Source organism: Primulina tabacum, chromosome 6 (assembly GCF_025594145.1).
Source record: "Primulina tabacum isolate GXHZ01 chromosome 6, ASM2559414v2, whole genome shotgun sequence".
Classification (NCBI taxonomy): Eukaryota; Viridiplantae; Streptophyta; class Magnoliopsida; order Lamiales; family Gesneriaceae; genus Primulina; species Primulina tabacum.
Window position 1 is genome coordinate 38,942,277 of NC_134555.1, and position 15,264 is coordinate 38,957,540.

The 15,264-nt window shown below is 35.5% G+C and overlaps 1 pseudogene; it reads right to left on the reverse strand.

The window, feature by feature from the left end:
- The window catches only part of LOC142549413 (protein transport protein SEC24 B-like), a 39,504-nt pseudogene extending 27,706 nt beyond the window's left edge, over positions 1-11,798 (reverse strand).
- Between the last annotated feature and the right edge of the window lie 3,466 nt (positions 11,799-15,264).

Consider the following 15,264-nt stretch of genomic DNA (forward strand, 5'->3'; position numbering starts at 1 on the left):
GGATCCTCAAACTAGTTGAGTTGTTCAGCAGGTTCACCTACCTGAGAAATTGAAATCAGAATAAAATTTTTCAAAGGTTCATAAAATTAAACTTGAATGAGAACTGTTTAATTTCTTCTACATTCAATACAAGAGAGACGTCAAATTTGATATTCAGAAGAAAATCTAGAAAGCTCTGCCACTTCCCTGATCATGTATACTCCTTGCTGTTTCACTTCTTTTAACCCCTTGGACACAAAAACTCTAATGCCACCTCCTCAATTCACTTTTTCCATTCCCTTCATTTCAGTTATCTAGTTATCTTCCGTATCTTGTTTAATCCCGAGTTTGACATCCACCGTCTGTTGGAAACTAGATTCTGGAGTTTGACAAAACATGAATCAATCGATTAACAAAATATGAATCAACTGATACGCGCAAGAAAATTCGGCAACTGAACTTATCAACTGAAATCAGCTGATACAATGATACAGAGTAAACTGATCAGTTGGAACTGATCAGTTAAAGCAGTCAGCCGAATGCCTCAAAGTCTCTCAACTGAAGATGTCTCGGGAAAGAACAAAGAAGACATAACAGATTACAAGAGCACCGCACAACAACCAAGACTACTTAAAACAACGCATTCCGGACAAAGCAATTAAGACGCCGAATTACAATAAATGAAACAAACAATATCGAAGGAATAATCAAGTGGAAACCAACGGATACAAATATTCAAATTTATCTCAAGATTACCGTTGAAAAAGAAGAGTATAAATATGGCAGAAGAAAAAGAAGAAGTGACGATACATCATTCAAAACTTGCTATTACTCTGTCAAAATCTCAGCTCACTCTTACTTGATTTATTCGTAGCAATCAAGGCTACAAGTTGAGCAAACTAGCACTCTGTAATATTTGTTAATTCAATAGTGCTTAAGATCAGTTACGCACAGAGATCATTTTGTAATACTAAGAGTTTCAGTTTAGGCAGTGGGTAAGTCCTAACTGAAGTGGGTCTGTACAAGTGTTGTATTGGATCAAAGTCTTTTAGTGGAAATCCTATCCTTGTGATAGAAGGGGTGACGTAGGAGTAATTGAATTCTCCGAACATCCAGAAACAATCCTTGTGTATTTTATTTCAGTTCTGTATTCTATCTGTCAGTCAGTTACCTTCCGCAACTACCTCAGTTTAACTGATTGATATTGACCAACAAGATTCCGAGAATCAGTTTGTCACCAAACTGAACTCAAAAATTCGATAAGACCAATATTAATTGAGAGTGTTTATTCAACCCCCCTTCTAAACACTCTTGACACGTCAATCGATCCTATCAAGTGGTATCAGAGCGGTTGCATCTTGTTCTTGAATACTTCTGATCTATAAATCTGCTAGCATGACTTCATTCAATAAAATTCCTATGTTCTCAAGAGAAGATTTCGATGACTGGAAAATCAGAATGCAGGCTCACTTAGCTGCACAAGATGATGACATGTGGTATGTCATAACAGACGGACCCATGAAGATTCTAAAAGCAAATACAGCAATTGCCATAACTGAAGGGGCACCACAGAGAATTCAAAAGCCCAGAGAAGAAAGGACAACTGAGGACAAAAGAAAACCCAATCTTGACAATGTGGCCAAAGATACTCTATACAAAACACTGGACAAAGCAACATTCAACAAAATAAAGATGTGCAAAACAGCAAAAGAAATTTGGGAAAAGTTGATTCAGTTATATGAAGGAAATGACCAAACAAAAGAAAATAAATTCTCTGTTGCTGTTCAGAAATTTGACAATATCAAAATGAAGGTTGGAGAATCAATGAATGAGTATGATGAAAGGGTGAGCAGTATTGTAAATGAATTAAATGCACTCGGAAAGGTGTATACTAACAAAGAGGTTGCACTAAAAGTGATGAGAGGTCTTCCAAAGGAATGAGATGTCAAAACTATGGCTATGAGAGAATCTAAAGACTTGAACCAGATCGAACTTCATGAACTATTTGCTGATTTAAAGGCTTATGAATTTGAATTGCAGAGCAGAGAAGGAGAACCATTTACTCCTACAGCTACAACTGCTCTAGCAGCTGTAAGAACTGAATCAACCAGTTCAGTCGAGAAATCTGCCGATCAGTTAAGCAATGATGCTATGTCATTATTCATCAAAAAGTTTGGGAGGTTCATGAGAAAGAACCAAGGAAACTTTCAGAAGCAATACCAGAGAAACAATTCCAAAGAAGAAATAAATGCTTGCTACAATTGTGGCAAAACAGGTCATTATATTGCTGACTGTCCTAAACCTAAAAAGGACAGTCAAGGATCAACTGACAGAAGAAAGAAATCATATGAGCATAAGAGAAGATCCAGAGATTATAAGAAAACCTACAAAAAGAAACATGAGGTTCTATTAGCTGAAGAGAACAAATCCAAATGGGCAGAAACTGATAGTGACGAATCAGAACCAGAAAGCTCATATAGCTCAAGTGATGAAGAGGAAGTCAAATGTCTAATGGCCAATGATACAGAAGCAGAATCTACAAGTCAACAGGTATTTGATTTTAGTTCAACTGATTTTACACGAGAAGAACTCATTTTAACATTGCATGAAATGGTAAATGAGCACCAGAAACTTGCATCATCATTTGAGGAAATAAAGTCAAAGCAAAATGATCCCATGGACAATAAAACCAAAACTGATGAATCAGTCGATGGGTTGAGTCTAAAAAGGGAAATTGCTGAGTTAAAAGCAGAGAGAAAGAAAGATCAGTCACTGATTCAGAAATTGATCCTTGAAAATTCAAAACAGACTGAACTCATTCAATCTTGGAATAAGTCGTCTACTGCACTGAATGAGATGCAGAATTAACAAAAATCAGTTTCTGATAAAACTGGTTTAGGGTTCAGTAATCAAGGAGAAACGTTTTCAAATGATACTCAACCAAAGCTGACAATGAACAAAGGGAAGTACATTCACTTTGTCAAATCAGCAGTGGTACAATAACAAATTGAGCCCAATAAACTGATTGAACAACCTACTGAGAAGTTGAACAAGGCTAGAAGATATGGGATTGGCTATAGCCAAAAGCTTTCAACTGATTCACAAAGCGGGTATCAAAAAGATTTCACAAAAACTATTTGAATGGCTATGTCAATTACTATAACTGCAAGCCAGTTCAGAAGAGATACAGATTGAACAATCAGTTGAATAAGACTAAAACACATACTGTATCAACTGTACCTACTCACCAAGCACACAAAAGCCAAGAAAAACCATTTGGAATACAGCTACTGGAAAGTCAGTTAGACTAATTCAAGTATGGGTTCCAAAGGGACTAATAAGTTTTGGACCCAAATAGATATGGGTACCAAATCATATTATGTGTGTGCTTGCAGGTAACAGGTACAGATAAAAATTCAATATGGTATTTGGACAGCGGTTGCTCACGACATATGACAGGAGATGCAAGTATGCTATCTCAACTGACCAAATATAGTGGTCCAAACATCAGTTTCGGAGATAATTCCAAAGGTAAAACCGTGGGTAAGGGTAAGCTTATCCATGGTAACTTTACTATTAAAGATGTTTTATTAGTAGAGAATCTGAAGTATAACTTGATTAGCATCAGTCAGTTATGCGACAATGGATTCTCGGTACAATTTGATAAAAACTCATGATCAGTTAAAACATCAACTGATGAAATCATACTAACTGGCAAACGATGTGGAAACACATATAAAGTCAGTTGGAATGAACAGCCTCATGCACCAGTCTGCTTTATTGCTTCAAAATCATCTCAAAACTGGTTGTGGCATAAAAGGTTAAATCATTTAAACTTTAAATCCATTGCCTATCTGAGTAAACATGAACTTGTAACTGGTTTGCCCAAAATAAATTTTTCAAAAGAAAAACTTTGCTCAGCATGTCAGTATGGAAAACAAGTACGATCTTCTTTCAAAAACAAGGGCTGTAAGTCTTCATCCCGATGCTTAGAACTATTGCACATGGATCTCTTCGGTCCAATACCAGTCATGAGCTTAGGGGGAATGAAATACACCTTGGTGGTCGTAGATGATTTTTCAAGATTTACTTGGGTTATCTTTCTCAAATCCAAAGACCATACGGCTGCACAACTGATTAAACTCTTTAAAAGACTTTTAAATGAAAAATCAGTTGGGATTGATCGAATCAGATCTGATCGAGGAACTGAATTCATCAATCAAACACTTTCAAGCTTTCTAGAAAATGCTGGAATCAAGCATGAGCTCTCAGCAGCAAGAACTCCTCAGCAAAACGGTGTAGCTGAGAGAAGAAATCGAACCCTAAAAGAACCTGCTAGAACAATGCTTGTTGATTCTGGTATTTCTCAAAGATTTTGGGCAGAGGCAGTAAACACTGCATGTTATACTCAGAACAGATCAATGATTAATAAGAATCATATGAAAACACCATATGAGATCTGGCATGGAAGAAAAAGTATAATCACTTATTTCAAAATATTCGGCTGTAGATGTTTTATTCATGATAATAGTAAAAATTACTTAAAAGCATTCGATGCCAAATCTGCAGAAGGAATATTCCTTGGATATTCATCAGTTAGTATAGCTTATAGAGTCTTTAATAAGAAAACTTTAAATGTTGAAGAATCTGCGCATGTTGATTTTGATGAAACTGCACTAACTGATAAGCCAACTGATCAAGTTGAGCTAGCTGATCGATTTTCAGATATCAGTTTGGAAGATGATGACAAAGATGAAAATCATAATAATCAAAACATCCTTCAAACACCAGAACCAGAGATATTGGATCAATTAAATGAGCAGGAAGTCAATGCTGACAATCAGTTATTAAAGGAAAATGATAATATTCAAATATCAGCTGACGAGGCATCAACTGAAGCTGAAAACTGCATTCAGTTACCAACTGAAGAAGTTGCAGATGCAACGAATGCTGAGTACAGATGGAGAAAATCACATCCACCAGAATTGGTAATAGGAAATCCATCTGATCCAATCACTACACTTTCCGAAATGGCAAACCAGATCCCAGCCCATATCTTGAATGCGATGGTCATCGATTTTAACTCGGTTCTATCGATTCAAGAAGCAGACGTTAAGAATGTATTTCTAAAGCTTGAGTCGGCAGGTCTCAGGATGTTCTTGGGACAATCTTCTCAGAAGATATACCTCAAGGAGGTCAATGAATTCTATCGGAAGGGATTTATCACGGCTAATGACACTATCTCTGTGATTATCAATGATCAGTTGCTACTCCTTTCTGAAGAAGCTTTCGGAGAAATCTTCTCTTTGCCAACTGATGGTTATGTCAGTTTTTCTGAAGTAAAAACTCATGACATTGAAGAAATGCAGTCTCGACTATCTGCTGATGGACGGAAAATCAAGGTTTCTGAGAACTGAAACCAGAAATTCAGTTGTTAGCTGATATCGTGGCAAAGGGAATATTAGCAAAAGCCGGTTCTTATGCTGCTCTTACACTCGAAAAATTCCAGGTAATGACCATAATCATGGGTGAAAAGAAAGCAAATTGGAGATATATTCTTTTTAACATCTTGAAGAATATGCTCAAGTCATCCAAACAGTCATGTGGCTTCGCCATCCAAATCAATTATCTGTTAAAACTGAAGGGTTTGGTAGCTGAAAATGTTGAAACATCATCAAAATTCAAGGTATTTACTGCCAAAAACACCTTGTCATCAAAAACCAAAATAGAGGTTGAGCCATCACCAGTCAAGAAGGTCAAAACAGCAAAAAGGAAACTGATTCTCAGTGAATCAGATTCAGAGAAAACTCCTTCCCCTAAGTTTGTCAAGAGACCAAGGACTCAAAGAACCAAACCAATAACCACAGTGGAAGTCATTCCACCTGAGAAAATTATTCAATCAGCTGCTCAACAGCCCATTCAGGCTATCCCTTTGCAAGTAGTCTCACCTGATGATTCAGTTACCAAAGCAAAGACACCAGCTAAGGTAAGAGCTCCCTTGACTCTTGTAAATCGCACTACCATCCTGCCTAGAGCCAGATCTAAAGGTGTAATATTAAGGGAACCAGTGCACTCCACACATTCTGGAATGGATCTTCCTCACATTCTCTCAACTGACAAAGGAAAAGGCAAGCTGGTTGAAGAACCCCGGCCATCCAATGTCATTCAAACACACATTGACCTAGTTTGGGAACAGGTCAATCCATTTGCCACATCACAATTAAAATCTTTTGATTGTTGGAAAAGTTTCAGAACAGAAATCTTTGCCAAAGAACTGAAGCATAGATCTCAACTGAAAAAGTTCATCAAGCTAGAAGCAATTGTGATGAAAGTAGTCAAAGCTGCTACAATTCCACAGGCATTAGAAAGGCAGAAATATTTCTTTAATCAGATTCGCGTCAAAAAGCTAACAAGAATGGTAGCAAAGCTGAAGTCCAACTACAATCCCACAAGTCCAACTGCATACAATGATAGAGTTGTGTTCACTCAACTGGACACAGATCTTAGTAGTCTGCAGAGTGAAATCAGATTTTGGGAAGAAGATCAGGAACTAGTTCTTCATGACAAACCCCCCAACTCAAATATTGAAAAAGATTTATCCTCCTCTCCACAAAAACAACCATCTCTACAACAGGCAACTGAAAAGTCAGTTCAGGGAATACCTCAATCCTCTCAGACAGAACATCAGCTATATTCTGAAGCAGAACTATCCTTGGCAAACATTGATGAAATCATTCAAGCTGTTACCTTGGAAGCTCAGCTAGAGAAAATACAATATGACTCAATTACCCATTCAGCTGAACAACCAGAGCAAGACATTAAGATATCATCTGAAGCACCAGCTGAGTCACTTATTGCTGAAAAATTTATATCTGCTCAAACTGAAGATCAAACTGAAGTGCCAAACCAAACTTCAGAAAAAGAAATAACTGAATCGGAAAAAGCTCAAACTGAAGCACCAGTTCAGCCAGAAACTTCTGCTGAACAAGATATTCAAACTGATGAACAAGCAAAACCCTCAGAACAAGAAACTGCTGAACATGTAGAAGGTCAGTTGCTCACTGAATCAAAGGAGCAAGAACAAATTTCAGTTAATCCTCCACAGGAGGCCCCTATGTATGAACCATCCATCCCCATCATTCAGCCAGACAGTCCATTTCTTGATCAAAACCAACGTTCATCATCTCAAATTCAAGAAAACATTCCAGCTCAGCCTATGGCTGGAACAATGGAAACTAATCAAGCATTAGTTCTTTTTGGACAAACATCGAAGCATTCAGAAACGCCCAGCCAGCGACCTCCAATTCAATCCACAGAAATGGATGTTGTTCTTGAAGAAATCCAGAACATACAGTACAATATGCAGCAGATGCTCGCTGAAATCAAGAAAATTCAATTCGAACAACTGTCTCATACTGTCAAATTAGATTTTTCGACTGAATTTGACTCGGCGAAACTAAACGCTCTTCAAGCCAACATGGACTCTCTTAGCAGAACTGTGCATGAAATAAAGAAGGGGCTAGTTAACTCACTCTTTACAACTCAGGATGTAATCAGTCAGAGAGTTGAGCGACTGAAAACCTCTGTTTCAAATAAAATAGAATTGCTACAGACCTCCCTCACAACTGTTGCCACAAGTATCTCATCAGATGTAAAAATTCTTTCCATTGACGTTCGAAAGTTATCAGACAAAATGGAATTGTTTGACAAAAAGGGGGAAGAACAGCAGCTGAAGAAGAATTAATCAGATTATTAGAATCAACTGATATAATATTCTCAGATTTTATGTTATCTACAAGGAATCCAGTTATTTTATGATTCAGTTGCGTAATCTATTATCTACAAAGAGCTCAGTTATTCGATCTTAAATCACTTGGTTTTGTCAAACACCATAAAGGGGGAAATTGTTGGAAACTAGATTCTGGAGTTTGACAAAACATGAATCAATCGATTAACAAAATATGAATCAACTGATACGCGCAAGCAAATTCGGCAACTGAACTTATCAACTGAAATCAGCTGGTACAATGATACAGAGTAAACTGATCAGTTGGAACTGATCAGTTAAAGCAGTCAGCCGAATGCCTCAAAGTCTCTCAACTGAAGATGTCTCGGGAAAGAACAAAGAAGACATAACAGATTACAAGAGCACCGCACAACAACCAAGACTACTTAAAACAACGCATTCCGGACAAAGCAATTAAGACGCCGAATTACAATAAATGAAGCAAACAATATCGAAGGAATAATCAAGTGGAAACCAATGGATACAAAGATTCAAATTTATCTCAAGATTACCGTTGGAAAAGAAGAGTATAAATATGGCAGAAGAAAAAGAAGAAGTGACGATACATCATTCAAAACTTGCTATTACTCTGTCAAAATCTCAGTTCACTCTTACTTGATTTATTCGTAGCAATCAAGGCTACAAGTTGAGCAAACTAGCACTCTGTAATATTTGTTAATTCAATAGTGCTAAGATCAGTTACGCACAGAGATCATTTTGTAATACTAAGAGTTTCAGTTTAGGCAGTGGGTAAGTCCTAACTGAAGTGGGTCTGTACAAGTGTTGTATTGGATCAAAGTCTTTTAGTGGAAATCTTATCCTTGTGATAGAAGGGGTGACGTAGGAGTAATTGAATTCTCCGAACATCCAGAAACAATCCTTGTGTATTTTATTTCAGTTCTGTATTCTATCTGTCAGTCAGTTACCTTCCGCAACTACCTCAGTTTAACTGATTGATATTGACCAACAAGATTCCGAGAATCAGTTTGTCACCAAACTGAACTCAAAAATTCGATAAGACCAATATTAATTGAGAGTGTTTATTCAACCCCCCCTTCTAAACACTCTTGACACGTCAATCGATCCTATCACCGTCCATCCAAAACCAATTAAGATCCATAAAAATTGCACTGATGATAAGGATAAGGGTGTTGTAAATTGAAATGGCATGGAAAGGGTATCACATTGTGGTAAGGAAAATCTGCCATATGGATAAAATGGTTGCGATGTGCAAAAACATGAGCAGAATCACAACATGGTAGTGAGAAAAGAAACAGGGATATTCAAGTGTTTCCGAAAAAAAGGTGGTAAGGTTGGAGTTAGGGGCATACGTCGAATTGAGCCGACTTAAACTCAGCCTAGAGCTCAATTTTACTTGTTAACAAGATTTAAACTAAAGAGCTCATAATCTTTGTTGTTTATCGTTATGTGGTTTTTATGGACTACAAAAAATTATTCGAAGCATCAACAAATTAAGGTTACATTTGAACAAGTGCTTTATCAAATCTCTTCCTTCATTTGTTTAGCAGAGGCTGGTGAGTCGTTATAGCTCCCACCGGCGTGGTTGTTCGGGACCAGCTAGGTTTTTCAGGTTTCTCTCCTGGCGTGCTTAAAAATTGCATTGTCCATTAGCACAAGCCACCAATCCACGCCTTTAAATTGAATGTGGATGGAGTGCTTAAGGGAATTCAGACGACCTTGCTATTGGAGGGATAGTTCATGATTCATCAGGAAAATTCCTTGTGACATTTAGCGAATTTATTGGAGAGGGTACTAATTTAAAAGAGGAACTCACAGCTTTGTGGAAGGGAATTTTTTGTCAAGACTTTAACTCTATCCTCTTTGGATTGAGACTTACTCCCAAGTTGCTATCAACGTCATTAAATCTTCGAAGACTAACTGGGAATTGTTACCTCCATTTGATCGTTTCTTGATTCTCACCCCTGCTTTATCACATACATCTATCGCGAAGGAAACCAAGTTGCTGATGAACTTGCTCGGGAAGCGCATCTGCACATAGCGCTAAATTTTTTGATATACAAAATATTCCTAGTCACATTTTGTGTTGTATAAAGTTAGATAGGACTAGTTTCTCATGTTTAAGAGCTCCTTATGGATTTGGCTAGTTTTATTTTGGAGGAGGTTATTGGTCTAGTCCCCTCCTCCCCTCTCTTTTTGATATGTAAACCAGTAGGAGTCTATCAAACCACCCCTGCCATGACCACGGCGGTGTTTTCTTAAAAAAAAACTAAATTTTAAAATAAATTTATTTTCAAATTTTTATTTTATATTTTCGATAATATGTAAAAATATTGTCATGAATATAATTATTAAACTAAACTTCCAAGCCAAATTCCTAGTTAGAGCTCACAAACATGATCATTAACTAAGACTCGCCAGTAGAGCTCATGAATCCAAACTAAGCTCAAGCTCAAACTTCTTTATCTTGAGCTTTAACTCCTTTACATTTCTAGACAAGGCAACATGATAAAGACCTGTTTCAACTAGAGATTTTTTTCTTATCTAGAACTAAATGATGAGGAAATAAATTCACTGTCACACATAATACATCTATTGGCGCCTAGCAGGTTTCCCTGACAAGCAATTATTTAGTTATCATTTGCTCTATATGACCTCTACAATCGACAAGCCGGAACCATAGCAAAAGTAAGAACTTTGAACCAGTAACAAACAACGCATTCTATAGATTCAATTAAAGGGGAATATAATGAACTGTAGAATTCAAATTTCACCTGCTGTGTTTGCGGTGGCCAAGTTTGCATCCCATAAGGAGATCCCGAAGCTTGGAGCATTCCTTGAACTGGTGCTGAAAATGGTGACGAACCCGGTGATGTTCGCACGTTTGGTGGAGCTGAAAAAGGTAGTGGTGGTCGGCCCATAGCAGATGTTGCACCAGCAGGTGGAATGCCATAGCTGGGACACATTTGTGGAGGTTGAGGAGATGGTCCAGAGGGCAGTATTGTCGGTGACTGTGGAAGTAAAACTTCTGGCCTTGTCATACCGCTACTCGTGGCAGGAGGGAATCGGGGTCCACCTGAAATCTGACCTGGCGTAAATGTAGGTGGTACATTACCAAGTGAACCAGAAATGCTTGTGCAGGGCAGAGGAGCAGGGCCTGATGTCAGAGGGGAGGAAGGAAAAGGTCCTTGCCGAGGACCAATCCCAGAAGAAGAGGAAACGGCAGGTCCACCGATAGAAGACGGTAATGCCCCAGGAGGGGAAGGTCTTGATGCACAGGGAGGAGGCTGAGCTATAGGTGGTCGGCCACTGGGTCTAGCGGACACCATATTTGAAGGCAATGTATTTTGACGAGGAACTTTCGGAGGGGAAGGGACTCTCGGAAGCACACCTGATGGGGGTATTGCTGGTCGGCTTCCAGTAAAAGGCGGGGTCTGTTGGCGAAATGGTGTGTTGTGAGGAGGTCTAAACATGCCACCACCAATATTACTTGAACGCTGTTGATTTTGATTATGGATTTGTAGATTTTGCATGTCATTAGCCAGTACATAGGGATCCACGTTTGGGTGGAAATTGCCCTGCGAAGGTCCCCCAGGGGTTGCCATGAGTTCTGACAGTGATCAGAATCCTTGGCATTCAAAAGCCAGTCTCTTTAACAAACCACCATATTTAATCTCACCACCAATCCCCTCTAAACTAAAAAGTAAACAGAAAATGCGTCAAGAACCAATCTACAACTGAAATTGAGAATTTCACACAGAAACTGAATAATTAACAATACATAAAACCTGTCATAGAAACCAAAATTTTGATCCCCCGCAGCAATAACCTATCAATTTCCGGCCACAAATCGATCTGAGAAAAACTTTAAGAAAAAACCAGGCTAAACCCAACAATCCAAACAAAGGAACGTCAATTTTGTGCGTTAACGACAGCGGTATATAATCAATTCTCCACCACAGAACTTTTGCACCTCCGGCCGGCGAGAAAGGGCTACATTTGATTCATCTGCATGGATCGAAGCTGACTGAAAAAGATAACTATCAAAATTATATTAATTGTTTTATCTTGATATTATGTTTTTGTAATGTATTTTAATAGTAAATTTTATTATTACATTGAATTATTAAATAATAAGGTTATTTATTTAAATTAATACATTTTTTATTTTTAGATTAATTTTAGCAAATTTTTAAATAATGTTTTAATGAATTTTTTTGGGAATAAATTACTTCTTGTTAATAAAATGAAGCAAGGTGGTTTACAACCATGCTGGACATAATTTATTGTTTTTGGTATGAACATCGAAGGACCTCATACAGTTGTGTATGCATAACTAGTCGTGATACGGGAGACTTCATATTAGCGAAAGAACGAGGATTAATGATTCAACATATTTTTACCACTTTGTCTGGACGAAGACAAGTAGTAGTTGTAATGATGCAATTGTGACAAAAGTTGGATACTCGTTGAGTCACTTTCGAGAAGCTAAGTTGTTCCACATATGTAGATCGACGATTGAGATTATACATAATATTGCTCATTTTATTTTTCCTCCCACTCTGGTATCATTTGGGAACACGGGAATTTATCGTTTTTGTTGGAAAATCTATTAACAAAAGGCCTTGTTTTTCATCAATAAAATTACAAGATTTTCCATTAAAAATAATAATAATAATAGGGAATATTTAAGGCCTAGTTTGGTAGGTATGATTAAGTTTGGATTATTCATTAATACTTTGTTTGATTGGTTTTGTTTACTTCACATTGATTAGCGGTGGGACTAATTTCACTGTTATTCTTGAAAAACAGATCCAAGCCTTGAAGATGACAACATCTATCCCACTACAATCAACAACACTTATACAACGTAATCACTAAAATATCCCTCAATGAAAAAAAAAAAAAAATAGCAAGTGGGTCTTGTAAAGCTAATTGTCTTTTTTCTTCAGATACATCGTGCAGTGGACCGCTAAAGAATCACTTAGAAATTCAAAGGGGCCAACCATAAATCCTCATTTTCTAGGATAGATATGAAGAAATTTGAAGCTTATTCGAAGGTATAGAACGTAAGAAATTACAGCTTTGAAGCTATGTGCGATTATTGATGTTGCATCTGATGCATAAAGCATTTCATAGTAGATAAATATGATGAACACTAGTCACTGATGAACAATTTCATGTTTTCTGTTTTGGATTTTTGGTACATATGTATTGTAAAACCTGAATATTGCTCTGTTGACGTGTGTTTGGTCTGTTCTTCTACTGTGCTGAGAACTTGTTTTTTATTTTTAATCCTCAAAAAATTTGCTCATGTGAGATTGTAGTAGGCATTCGTAAATATGGAGAGGGTTTCCAATTGACCTCTAATTTCTTGCAAACGGGCTGTGAGGTTTGCAAACGAGCTGTGAGGTTTGCTCATCTTTGCATCTCGAGGAACTAAATATATGGAGAGAGTTTCCAATTGGCCTCTAACTTCTTGCAAATGGGCTGTGAGGTTTGGGGAAAAATAACAAAGGATGGGAGATAAATGAAAATGTAATATAAATGATATTTTGATCATAAATATGTTTATCATGATGTTATCTCTCTTGTTAAATTCACACCACACATAATATTATATATCTCTCGAATTACATATCTTATCATATCAAACATTTATCAATCAAATTATTAATAATTCAATTATCACATCCTACAAACCAAGCGAACCCTAGAGTTGATGAGATAGAAATTACTTTTATATTTGATGTGAAAATTACGTTATTTTGAAGCTAACATTGCACTAAAAAAGAGTAATGAGTTTGAGATGGACTGGATGTAATAATACAATTGTATGTTGACAATTGTATTTTAAAATTTTATAATTATAATTTTTAAATACAAATATAAAATAAAAAAGCATACTTTTAATTTTCGAAATATAGTATTATTTATATTTTATCACAAGTGTGTAACATAAAATTGCAGCATATAAAATTTTGATTTATCAGTTTATTAAAATTTGGGATAAAATGTATCAAGATTTGATATTAAAAAAATGATTTATCTGTTATTTTATATTTTTGTAAAACATATAATTTATCACTTAGTGTAATATAACTTTTGTGACATAAATTTTTTTAATGTAGATACACACTATGAAAATAAATATGTATATTTTAATTTTTATTTTGTAAATATACACGAGTTTATCAACTATAAATTTGATACATAACTATAATAAAAAGTTAATAAATAAAAAGGTTTATTAGTTTCCATATCTCTTTTATAAAATCTAATGATTGAATAAAAATTAATCAAAAAATTTATATATTTCTTAAGTTACAATTAAAAGAGTAAAAAAATATAGTAGGTCTTTTATGATACAGTCTCAACTCTGCTCATATTTATAATAAATAGTGTTTTTTTCACGGGTGACATGAATAAAATATATGTATCACAAAATTGACTTGTGAGACCGTCTTACGTGAGTTCTCTTGAAAGATATATTCTGGAACACTAAAAATAAAAAGTTTAAATTTTTGCACCAATTAAAAATGATTTTTTTACTTGTTACACTATCAATTATTCAAATAATGGATGATTGCAAAATTTTAGCTTCTCGAGATGCATCAAAGAATTAAGAAGCTCATTCTCTAGTTAGGATCAATCAGGTTGGACATACCCTGTTATACCTTTTTTCCCGGATGCAATTGCTTTAGATTTATCTTGCTAATAATGTTTACCTATATTATATATATATATATATGTATATATATATGTATATGTATATGTATATTTATATATATATGTATATTTATATAATATCTATACTATATCTATACTTCTATACTATATTATTAAGTGTGAGCACGACACCAATTTTTTTTTTCCAATTTTACCCTTATATGATACTAATATTACACTTTTGTTTTTTGTTTTAATTTCAACACACACTTTTATTTTTATTTTTTTTATTTCAACCATTCAAATATCAATATAGTACTTTCATAATTTGTCAAATTTCACTTTAATCCAACGATAATAATAAAAAAGATTGTACACACACGCATCGCGTGTGCAGATTAACTAGTATATTATTAAGTGTGAGATCCTTAGATTAACTACCTTAAAAGACAATAAAATATTTAATTACATACCCTTCTTATCCTACTAAAAATATTCCCAAGTCATTACATATTTTACATAGAAAATAAAAATTAAAATAAAACTTCCCTTTCAAATCGAACAATCATTTTAAATTAAAAATAATTTTGTGTTAATTATTTAGTATTATTTAATTAAATTAAAAATATAAATAACGCATGCAGTATACGTGCATATTTTACTAGTTATTTATTATATTTATGTGTATATATGTACGAGTAGATCTCTTGTGAGACGGTCTCACGAATCTTTATCTGTGAGATGGGTCAACCCTATCGATATTCACAATAAAAAATAATATTATTTGTATAAAAAGTAATATTTTTTCATAGATGACCCAAATAAGAGATCCGTCTCACAAAATACGATCT